This window comes from Festucalex cinctus, chromosome 11 (assembly GCF_051991245.1).
Source record: "Festucalex cinctus isolate MCC-2025b chromosome 11, RoL_Fcin_1.0, whole genome shotgun sequence".
NCBI classification, from domain to species: domain Eukaryota; kingdom Metazoa; phylum Chordata; class Actinopteri; order Syngnathiformes; family Syngnathidae; genus Festucalex; species Festucalex cinctus.
In genome coordinates this window covers 18,915,056-18,927,189 of record NC_135421.1, presented here as the reverse complement: position 1 = coordinate 18,927,189, position 12,134 = coordinate 18,915,056, and the positions used below count along the sequence as shown (strand labels likewise).

At 40.9% G+C, this 12,134-nt stretch overlaps 1 long non-coding RNA gene across 1 annotated transcript in view; it reads left to right on the top strand.

Annotated features, from left to right (window-relative positions):
* Positions 1 to 12,134, top strand: part of LOC144030157 (uncharacterized) — a 50,980-nt gene that overhangs the window by 22,462 nt on the left and 16,384 nt on the right. The gene's annotated exons all lie outside the window — the stretch shown is intronic.

Genomic DNA, 12,134 nt, shown 5'->3' with positions numbered 1-12,134 from the left:
TCCAGGTTCATACTGTGCCCCATTAAAGAGGAAGATCTTGAGCTTTAGTTTTCTCTTATGTTTTTTCTTTTTTTCCATATAAGAAACATGGGAGGGCGGCACAGTGGTTGAGTGGTTAGCACGTCCACCTCCCAGTACTGAGGACACAAGATCGAGTTCAGGCTCCGGCCTTCCTGGGTGGAGTTTGCATGTTCTCCCTGTGCCCGCATGGGTCTCCTCCGGGTACTCCGGTCTCCATCCACGTTCCAAAGACATGGCAGGCTAATTGGGCGCTCCGGATTGTCCGTAGGTGTGCTTGTGAGTGTGAGTAGTTGTTCGTCTCTGTGTGCCATGCGATTGGCAACCAGTTTAGGGTGTACCACGCCTACTGCCCAAAGCCAGATGTGATGGGCTCCAGCACCCCCGCGACCAAGCGCAAGCGCTTAAGAAAATGGATGGATGGATGGAAGAAACATGTCGACCCGTTAGTCTTCCCTTTCTGACTGTTGGTCATCGTTGTTTTCATGTTTCCTGGACGGGTTATATCTGCGGGAATTTGCCTTTTTGGGGATCAATAAAGTAATGTTCATTAAAGAGGCCTGATTCCCATCTGAAGATACCTGATTCCATTTTTTTTTCTTATTCCGCCAGCACAATGCAAATTCACATTGTGCCACTTGAGAGCAATAAAGCGGAACTTGTCACTCGAATCACGCGGTCTAAATCCAGTTGAAGACATGCGGTTGCTGGTCGACTAACTGGAGCATCCTCATATGATTGACACGTCATATGATCAGGTTGTTCTTTCCGGTGACAGCTCAGCATGAGTGTTGAAGGTCCCCAGTCAAATGACGGAAGTATCCACAAGTGCTTTTTGGGGCATAAGCGCAAACTATGGTCGGAACAAGTTCCCTTAACCCAAAATTGCAGGGAAATTATCCTCCCGTTCACCAAGGATGACTAATAAGCCCACACATACTCCCCGGCTTTTCCCAGTAGCAACTCGACTGTATGACATAGTCCAGCCTCTCTCAATGGATGTAAGCGTGACTATTTTTAGCGGTGTATGTCTGAGGAACCAGAGCTAGGTCCCTCGGCTGCTTCCACCTGTGGGCATTGGTTCCACCAAAAGACGCTCCCATGTCGCATGTTGGGGCCCCTTCGATGAAGGCCGGACCCCTCCAGGCCTGAAAAAGTTTTCCTTGGAAGCCGTCGGGTATCGGAATGATCGCTATGATGCGATCTCATTGCACAGCAGCGCACAAGTCTTTCTTTTTTTTTTTTGAGCCATTAATGTATGTTGTTTTTATTTAAAGGGCACTTTTCAGCTGTAGTGACAAGGTATGATTACAGTTCACTTTTCCACTCAAGCACACAAACTGTAATTACAGTCCATCACTGAAACTGTGAAAGTCAGACTTGGAAATGATCCTCTTCGGGCAATTACAGTTGTTGGCATTTGTTCAAATGCTCACAAACGATGTTGAGCTCGGTCCAACGTCTTTAAAACAGAATTGAATTTCTGATCACATTTATTTATAAACACGCGGAACAGAATTACATACATCTGCACTATTGAAAAAGATTAAATAACAACCAGGGAGGGAAAAAAAATCTACTACACGCAGTGTCGTTTTATTCTTAGTCGTTCCTTCCACTGGGGAAAAGCTGTACTTGTACTAGTTATTTATTCAGAAAAATCACAGTGCGGTTTAGGGAAGCGAAGCCCTCTTACATCAGTCGCTCTCGGATGCATTCAAGCCACATTAAAGTGAGACTCGCTTGCCATCTGTACAAGGAATACTGTCAAGATGTTGATGTGTAGTGACTTTGCCCACCTTTGCATAAAATTCACAGCGTGGAATTTCCATTTAGACACGAGAAGCCCGTCATGGGCCAATGAGGCTTCCGCTCCTGAAGTTTGTGTTGTGGTTTTCTCTCCTTGAGATGAAGGAGAGTGCGAATTGCTCCCACTTTGTGTGTCATTTCAGTGAACAAATGCAAGTCGCACACATGGCAAGCACGCACACTTTGTTTTATGCTGCTTATGTAGTATATTCCCAATTCCCCCAAACCAACAAAAATCGGCATGTGTTAAAGGTGCTGATAACGTACATAGAATTAAAAAGAAATATGTATTGTTCACTAAGACATCTCAACTCCTTCCTCAAGACATCAGTACAGCACTAATTTAGCTGTTCTATGCAGAGGATGAAGAATATGTGACGGTTGAAGCAGTTGCTTAAAGGTTATAAATATCAAAAACATACATGCTTTTTGGCGTTGGCATTTAATTAGCAGACTGAAAAGCTAAGTGGTTGATTTAAATGCACTAATTCTCTTTATTGACAAATTTAAGCGGGAGTGCGAGGTTAAACTCACTTTTCGACAACTGCTGCTTATTGTGAAGCGAGTTGAGTTACTTGCCTTCACTTCAGGGCTTGTATCGCAAATCTGCCAAAGCAAAAAAACAAAAACAAAAAAAAACAAAAAAAACTGTTTTTTTTTTTATTGCTGAAATATGATACTGTTTTCCATGAATTTACAAATTCACAAAAAAAAGAAAAAACATGATTAAAATCTCAAATTATATTTAACTTGAAAAGATAAATTAAATTACACACTTGAGAATTTTTATCATCGATTTTTGAATATTAGAGACCCCTCCTCCCACGAAAAAAGTGAACACACGCCAAACCACAGGATAATCCTTTAGATACATTCAATATTGCGCCTTTGCCGACTTTGATCGGAAGGAGGGGAAAAAAAATTCTGATTATCAGAATGCGTTTGCCGTACTTCTGTGGTTGAAAGTTTTGCTCAATTAATTGCTGACTTCTCAGAGAGGCCGCAAATTTGAATACGAAAAGGAGAATTCAATTAGAAATTCTGCCCTTCCTCTTCTTTCAAAATGGTAAAATGCAGAGAGCGCTCACTAAAATTGAAGCTCTTGACGCTGGATGTCATGCAGTTCGAGGTGATGATGTCAGTGGCCTCACAGAAAGGAATGCAGCCGCTCGCTCTATGGAAGTATATGACCTCGTCTCACCATATTGTGTCATCACCTTCATTTTCTAATGAATAGGGTGGGCGGCGGTCACACCTGATGTGATGCAATCACGCACACAATAGAAACACGACTAGTATGGGGAGTGGGGGGATGCATTTTTACATCTAATCTTAACTGGATGTCCTCAAAAGAGTCTCAGTGTTAGCTTTTTTCATATTAATGTGTGTCACTTTTATCCATCCATCCATCCATCCATCCATTTTCATGACCGCTTATTCCTCACAAGGGTCGCGGGGTGTGTTAGTTTTAGTTCACAACAAACACACAAAAAAAAAAAAAAAAAAAAAGTATATCGGTCTGCATTGAAAATGAAATGTGCAATCACATGCATTCAGCATGGACGTGTTTGAACATTGTGGCGGCAGTGACGCTCCCTAACAGCTAACAAGTTTAAATCTGTCCTCATCTCTGATGCGCCACTTCATTATTATGGTATGGAAAGATAGGAGCGATGCCAGAAATGAAATTGTCTATTATAATTAGGTCAGTATGCAGTGAAAGCTTGATGCTTCAAATGCAGTGGTGGCTTTTGAGATCAGATAGCTGTGAAAGTTGTCTGCATTCCTCACACGCTTCTCTGGAGTTAAACGCATGCACGGAATGAATTGGATGCTGGATACAGTAAATAGTTGTGCTCGTGTTGGTTCCGCAGGTGACATTTAACACCAAAGACAGCATGTAATAGCTGTATGTGATGAGAAAAGAACCTACTGGTCATCTCGGCAGTTTAAATTAAGTGTTTATATTATTTAATTTATCATACTGATTATCCTGTCAATCGCAAACGTTGTCCACTGTAGTATCTGTGACTTTGAATGTGTGTAACTTTAAAAGGCGGGGCTTGGCCTGTTAAGTCACGTGGGAGTCAGCAAATGAGAGTTTAGCGTGCGGCTGGTAACTGGCTAACACGTGACGTTAGCCAGTTTGCTAATGTGTTCAATGACTCAGCGCCTGTTGTGGCTAATGTAGCCAGTGTAGCAATGCAGTTTGTTATGTTACCATTTGTCTAATAAACACGACTGCAGCTGTGTACGTCCTCGACCAGCTGTGGAGGGAGTACAATTCATTCTAATGAGAAGTGGTAGGTTAGGCTACTTGAAATTAGCTAATGACAACATTTACTAAGCTAGTTCCGCTTTGTGATAGATACACGGAACTTTGTCTCTTTACAAGTGCGAATGATCACAAACTAAGCTCATGTGGACAAATAATCCCGCAATAAAACAAGAAATATGTGATATAAAATTAGAAATGTAGAATTTAAAAATCCATGACAAGGTGAAGCTTTCAGTAAACTGTAATACGTATAGCGAGTGACACTGATAGTTTTGTTTACCTTACATAATTACAACAACATATACCATATGTTCACAATTGCATCTTTTTTAAACATCCATCCATCCATCCATCCATTTTCTTGACCGCTTATTCCTCACAAGAGTCGCGGGGCGTGCTGGAGCCTATCTCAGCTGGCTTTGGGCAGTAGGCGGGGTACACCCTGAACTGGTTGCCAGCCAATCGCAGGGCACACAGAGACGAACAACCATCCACACTCATAAGCACACCAAGGGACAATTCAGAGCGCCCAATTAACCTGCCATGCATGTCTTTGGAATGTGGAAGGAGACCGGAGTACCCGGAGAAGACCCACGCGGGCACGGGGAGAACATGCAAACTCCACGCAGGAAGGCTGGAGCCTGGACTCAAACCCGAGTCCTCATTACTGAGAGGCGGACGTGCTAACCACTCAAACACCGTGCCACCCCCTTTTTTAAACAATACAATCTAATACTACTTTCAATAAATACATTTATTTAAACCGGGAAACAAAGTTAGCATGTCGGCGTGGCCTTTCGATGACCGTTCCACATTCTCACGTGGCCCCTTTTGGAAAACGTATCGTCAAGCCCCGCCGTAGCCGGCGTGGCCCTGCGGGTTGTTGAGGAGGAAAGGAAAAGGGGGGAAGTATGTAAGGAATGAAGAGTAAGCTCAGGATGGCAGGTCTGTGCAGAGACGGCCTAAGCAATGAACTCGAGGTGAGGGAGCAGAAATGGCCTGCGGACACATCTACAGTACGTCTCCGCCTCGGCACAAAGAACTTGCTACTGATTAAATTCGAGCTAATCGCCTCAACTCACACGCCCAAGATGCTTCATCGCACATTTGCTCCTGTCAGCAAAAATCTTCTTCGAAAGTTTGCAACAGCTCATTTGCGACACTTAAGACATTTATGCTGAAAATGAAATTCCGTAATTTCCCAACGGGGTAATATATGATAATGTCGTGCTTCATGACTTGGCAAAAAATTAGTAATCGGAGCTGCGCGAGTCATCTCAGACGGAGGAATAAATGTTTCTCTTCAGTCTGAAACTTGGTCGGATGGATGTCTCGTGTTGGAACATTACTCATTATCCTTTAATGTTGCAGTTATTTGGAATGATTCCTGCTCTATAGTCAAGTCAAGTTAAATCAAGTCAATGAAGTGTCCCAAATCATAAAAAAAAAAAAGTTCTTTTCAGGGCACGTAGCATTTACAGCAAGTCCAGGCCCTACCCTCATGTAACAATTTCCCCATGAGCAACTCATTTTTATATGTGTGAAAACATTAGCTGGAACGCAAAGTGGGCGGCCATTTGCCTCCACCCGTCCAGACTGACAAAAGGAGAAAATTGTCATCGTATAAAACAATAATGGCGCTAATTATAATTATTACAATAATGACAGCAATTGAGGGTGTCGGTGTGGGCGTCGCAATCGGTGATCCAGACTGCGCTCCTCCGGAGGCGGACATTTTTGCAGAAAGTTTGAGGAGTTGCTGAAAGAAAGATAACAGTACAAATCACGCCCAATCGACGTTATCATCATGTGATGGAAACTTAATGAACTGTCAAGCATCATCTGACAAATATTGTTTTACAACTGGATGATTCTGCTGACAGAAGGAGGAAAACGTGTGCGCTCCATCACCATTGTTGCTTTCAGAGGCGTGTGTGAGTGAAGTCATGCAGACAGCAATACAGACCAAGGAAGTTTGCATGCATGTACAGTATGCCTTTGGATACATATTTTGGGAATAATGTCACAATCATAACACTGCCTTAATGAACAAAGTCAAACAGAAGTGATGTTCAAAACTACAAATATTCTGTCTGAGCCGATGCTGAGTAAAAAAAAACAATCAGATACAGATATTTTGTAAAAAAAAAAAAAAAAAAAAAAAAAAAAAAAAAAAATGTAATAGGAAGAAATGTATGGTAAAACTAAAAAAATAAAATAAAATAAAGAAAAATTAAAAAAAATAAAAGAAAAGAAAACAGAGTAATTAATAATTTCTTAATAGAATAATCATACAAATAATCCTTTATATAAATTATTTTTGCCTGTATGGATTGAAAAAAAAATGCAAAAAAAAAAATCTAAATAGAGGCCAAAATTATCTATATTTTTTTAGGCCAATTTTAATATCTGGCCGAATAAAATTCCAATAAATGATCCGTCGGCCAATTGACAAACCCCCCCCCCCCCCCCCCCAAATAAATAAAATAAACAAATAATGAAAAAATGTGCAAAAAAGGGTCACATTTTTTAATGTCATTATGTTGATCTTATGTTGTAAAAAAAATTGCAAAAAAATTGGAGACAATATCAGCCAATGAAATAATTAATCCGTAGGGCCCTAATTCTTCCATCTCCAAAATCATAACTTTTCAGGAACCCCAAAATCGAGCATATTTGTTGAGTTGTTAATGATACTTGGACGGCAACAGTTGGCCAATGTAGCAGATTGGTTCCTGTTGGGGAGCTTTTATGATTTACAGGTTTTCTGATGGGATATTTGAATTCAACATCAGGGGGAAAAAAAAACCCAGTGTTGACATGAGCAGTACAATTCCATTTTTTTTTTTTTCAAATCCGACCCAGGACTTTTTCAGATGTGGATATAAATCGGTTATGTATCCAGTTCATCTGACCCAAATGTCATCAAAAGGCAACAAATATTACAATTGTTCGATGAAACAAACATTCGATGAGAAATAGAAGGGAATGCTTTATTTAGAACAGTTCAAGCACAAACATTCTTGAACGCACCACAAATATGCAGGGCTGTTCAAATTCACATTTGTTATTTGTAATGTCATGAAATAACATCTTTTTTGCTCTAACATAGATTCTAAAATATCAAAATAATTGATACCGATACTGAATTATCGCCGTCTTGTCGAAATGATGTGCAGTTAGTGGGTGCTACTTTTGCTTTTGCCTGGCTAATCACATAATACGCAACACTGCTCACGTTGTCTCAGTCTGACTGACAATAACGTTATGGCAGATCGTTTCATCTCCTTTAAGATGTTTGTGAAAAAACAAATATTTAAAAAAAAGTTGTGAGAACACACACAAGGAAGCTCACGAAACCCTTCAGGTTAAAAACCACAACCCAAAACATAAAAACATTGTGAGTGTTGTGAGGTGACTGTTGCTGTTGGAAGGTGTCAAAAATAATAAATACGGTTATAAAATAAGCAACATGCTTCAACAACTAGCTTCATGAGGTCGGCTTGGTGTAATATCGCCGGCGTCGGGCCGAAACAATCTACTGGATGTGAAAGATGGGTAAGTTTCTTCACGAACGGATACTTTTGATCAATCCACATTTGTGGGTGTGTTATCTTTACAAATTATTGACCAAAACAAAGTGTGACACTTAAAGTTATGTTTACACTTGAGTCAATCTGTGTTATTCACAAAGTCTAATCAAAATTTAATTACATTTTTCTTTCGTGTTGTGTTCGCTGGAATTCGGTAATGTCTCTTTAATGAGACTCAAAATTAGTCACACGTAGGAAACTTTTCAAGCCCTTTTACGTCCTGCGGATCAGCACTACTTCTTGGACCGAGCCCAGCACCTTTTTCCATTTATAACTTTGACATACGTCGATCAATATTTCAGAAAAAAAGCCTCTTTTCATTCCCTGCCAGGCTTAAAAAAAAAAAAAAAAAGTAGAACTCTGATCCAGTGGAGCAAATGTCGTCTTAGGTCAAGCAGAACATGTTGCAAATGGTGTTAAAAGCATGTACTTGTTGGCCTCCCTTGTCAATAATTAATAAGAGAACTGGCACCGAAAAAAATGATCCCCCATTTCCTCTTCGATCCCTCCCTTGGTGGGAGAGGCCATGAATTAATAACGCGGATCAAACTGTAGCGTTAGCGCAGATCAAGTATTTGTAAAGAAGCTGAAAGCACTCGCTGCATGCGCGCTAACCAGAGAGAGCGAGAGAGGCCCTATGAGATAATGCCGGCCTGCTTTGCATGTTCCCGCTGCCGGCCGCATTGAATTTTAATGCCGGGGAATGAAGCAACTCTCGACAAGGTATAACAGCGATGAATTAGTCATCGACGCACGCTGCCTATCTTTAGACAAGAAGCCTTAGCGGCGAGTTTCGACAAGCCCGCGACAATGTCTCAACTCGGATACGGGACTTGTCGCCAAGAAAGTGAAATGGATGATATAGTTGTTAGGCCGCCGGGCTCGGACCAGATTGCGTGGCATTCAAGAGGATACACTGTTGGGGAAAATAATAATAATAATAATTGCTTTTAGACAAATAGTCGTCTCTCTGGCTAAAGTGCAGTGCAATATTGTTAAATTAGCTTTGAGATACAAGTGACCTGACTTTTTGGAGATACAAGTTGTCATTGGGATCATTTTTTGCTCGTAACCTTTTGACATGATTGCTGTATGATGGCAAATAACTTACCTCAACTCACTTACTCAAAAAAAAGAGGCTTCAAGTTGAAGTCGAAACAACCACAAAGTTATGACTGAGAAAAGCTTGCTTAGCTTAATGCTAACAGATGATTCAAAATGCCATAGACGAGCTAATGAATAGCGGTGTGACATCAACACGGGTATATATTCTTCCTGAGTCACTTACAGTAGTGAAACTCTTCTTTGTTGGTGTCTGTACTGTATATACTGCCCCTGGTGGTCAAGTTGCGATGCAGAAATGGTTTAATCTTTAATAAATTTAATAAAATTGACATTTTCACCGTTCCGCATACTTTCCTGATTGTTCTTGGTTGGGCTTTTATGTAAACATTTGTAGGTAGCCGACATGTTTGACATCGCCTGTAATTTTAGTTGAATAAAAGTATGCCATTTGTCATTCTTGCCGTAGCTGTCAAATGTCTTGTCTGCCTTCCTGACGCTTCTTGCGTCATTGGACCGTGCCCACACTTACAAGTGCACTGAATAGACTTGTGGTCATGCCGCTTGAAGGCATCGTTAGATTCTATGTCTTTATTAAATACACTGTGGGTCCAATACTCCAAAAGACATCATGATCAAATAATTGAGCTTGCAATTAATTAATCTACTTTCTGACAGTTTGATATGATAGGGCCAAACATACTTGATGGCATGGAAAGTTATTTATTTATTTATTTATTTATTTATTTATTTACTTTGTTTTTAATATGTAATGCAGTGAGGAACAAAAAAAAAAAAAAAAAAACTGACAGTTTTCCAGATGATGCAGATTTGCAAGTTCTTGCCAAGGGATTATAAAACGGGGAAGAAAAAAAAAAAAAAAATCTCATTCACCGCCATAATGTTGTTACAGCTCAAGTCAGTAGTCTCTTTGGGAGCCGCTGCTCAAATAAACTCAACACGCAAGCCCGGGCCTGGTGCTCTACCAGTCACGGGCAGGAGCTATTCTCGTGAGGATGAACAATTACTTTCTCAAAAGTATTTGTCCTTAATCCATTCAGGATATAAATGTGACTATTAGACAGACTGAGACTGGGAAACGGAGAGGTGATACTAGATTGCCAATTCTACACTCGTGACTCATTTCGCAGTTCGGGGATTAGCAGAGCTTTGAATCAAAAGTTTTTGGACAGAATTGAGGATTGCAATAGTGTTGTCAAAAATAAACCGTACCATTTTAGATTTGTTTTTATTATAGTTAGGCTTTTTTGTTTGTTTGTTTGTTTGTTTTGACATTGTTTGTGGCTTTAATTGCCGCAATACCAAAAATAAATACTTCTAAAATGAACTACGAAAGCTCATGTATGATACTGATTGACTAAGACAAAACCGAAGGAAATTTTTGACAGAATTATCGTTAGTTTTAGCTAGTTGATAAATGTAAGACGTCGCTTGAGTTAGTTTTCATGTCTTGGAAGCATTTTCCTTTCTTTCTTTTTTTTCCATTGAGCACACTGAATAACACTAGAAGTGTTGTTCAACACAACATCAATGTAGTTAACAGATAAGTTAACAGTTTGGCTAATTGTAAATTTGTTCCCAAAAGTTAGGGTAACTCTTAGCTTATCTGTTAACATAATATAGCTAACAGTTAGGCTAACTCGTAGCTTAGCTTTAAACATACTAACAGTTAGGCTAAGCGAGCTAGCAGATCAAAGATGGGGGGAAAAAAAGTCATTAACACACCCCACACTACATGATAAACTTTCAGACATCCAAGAATCTGGTCCTTGCTGACTTGGACAGCAAGGAAGGGGAAAATGCGCACATTTGACACAATTATTGGTTTGTGTGTACCACACTTTAGTTTCCGACGTATAATGCGTACGCTCAATAATTCATTTCAGATCACGTGACCATAAAGGAAACACAAATTCTTGTACAAACAATCACGCACAGGGTTGTCACCACACCTTCATCCTCACATAAACTATTCAACAAGATGAGATGAGGACCGTGTTCACGTCTATCAAACTTTCATAACACTGAAAGATGCACGACGCATGCTACACTCGATGTACAGATGGTGTTGCAGAGAGGAGCCGGGAGCGAGAGGTGCGGAAGAAGGGAAGCTGCTTTTTCCCTTTCCCTAACTCTCAACAGTATGTTTGGATAAGAATAGAATCGCCTGACTCGAAAATAGTTTCTTTTTTTCATCTGTTTGCTTTGAAAGTGTATCTGGAGAATTGGTACACTTGATTCAGTGACTTCATCGCTTCCCTCGAGGCGCAGGAGATATAAATGAGTCAAGGACGCTCAACAGGATTCCTCTCTGCACGCAAGCAGCAACTAGTACAAGAAAGTTGATACTTGACCACATAGACGTGCTATCTGGGCCCCAACAACAACAAAAAATTTGACGAATTGATTGACGAATGTTGATGCTAATGCCTATGCTAATGTTGACGTTATAGATTTGATGTCTCTTATGGTTGCTGATCACCCATTACGACTGTTTTGCATCGCAGTTTATGAGGCAAAATTTACATTTTTTTTTGTCCTCACTTGACTTACCGCAGGTAGTCGGCGGTCGAGGTAAACTTTGTGCTGCAGCACAGCAGATAATGTTGTGTCATGAAAACTAGAAGTTACGTTCTGGTTCAGTTAATTAATTTGAGAGCCCTACCAACACTCTTTTAATACATATCTTCGTTTTGTGTTTTTTGGACGCAACCACTTCATAAAACGGACTTTATCACAGTTTGTCCAGGATGAATTTAGGAATTTGTGTATCTTCTGCCTTATTCGGAATGCCTTTGATATTGGAATTGTTCTGTGGGTACTTGGATGTGCTGCATCCATCCATCCATCCATCCATCCATCCATCCACCTCCCATCCATCCATCATCCAACCACCTCCCATCCGTCCATCCATCCATCCATCCATCCATCCATCATCCAACCACCTCCCTTCCGTCCATCCATCCGTCCATCCATCCATCCATCCATCCATTCCATCCATCCATCCATCCATCCAACCAACTCCCATCCGTCCATCCATCCATCCATCCATCCATCCATCCATCCATCCAACCACCTCCCATCCGTCCATCCATCCGTCCATCATCCAACCACCTCCCATCCGTCCATCCATCCAACCAACCAGCTCCCATCCATCCATCCATCCATCCATCCATCCAACCACCTCCCATCCGTCCATCCATCCGTCCATCCATCCATCCATCCATCCATCCATCCATCATCCAACCACCTCCCTTCCGTCCATCCATCCGTCCATCCATCCATCCATCCATCCATCAATCCATCCATCCAACCACCTCCCATCCGTCCATCCATCCATCCATCCATCCATC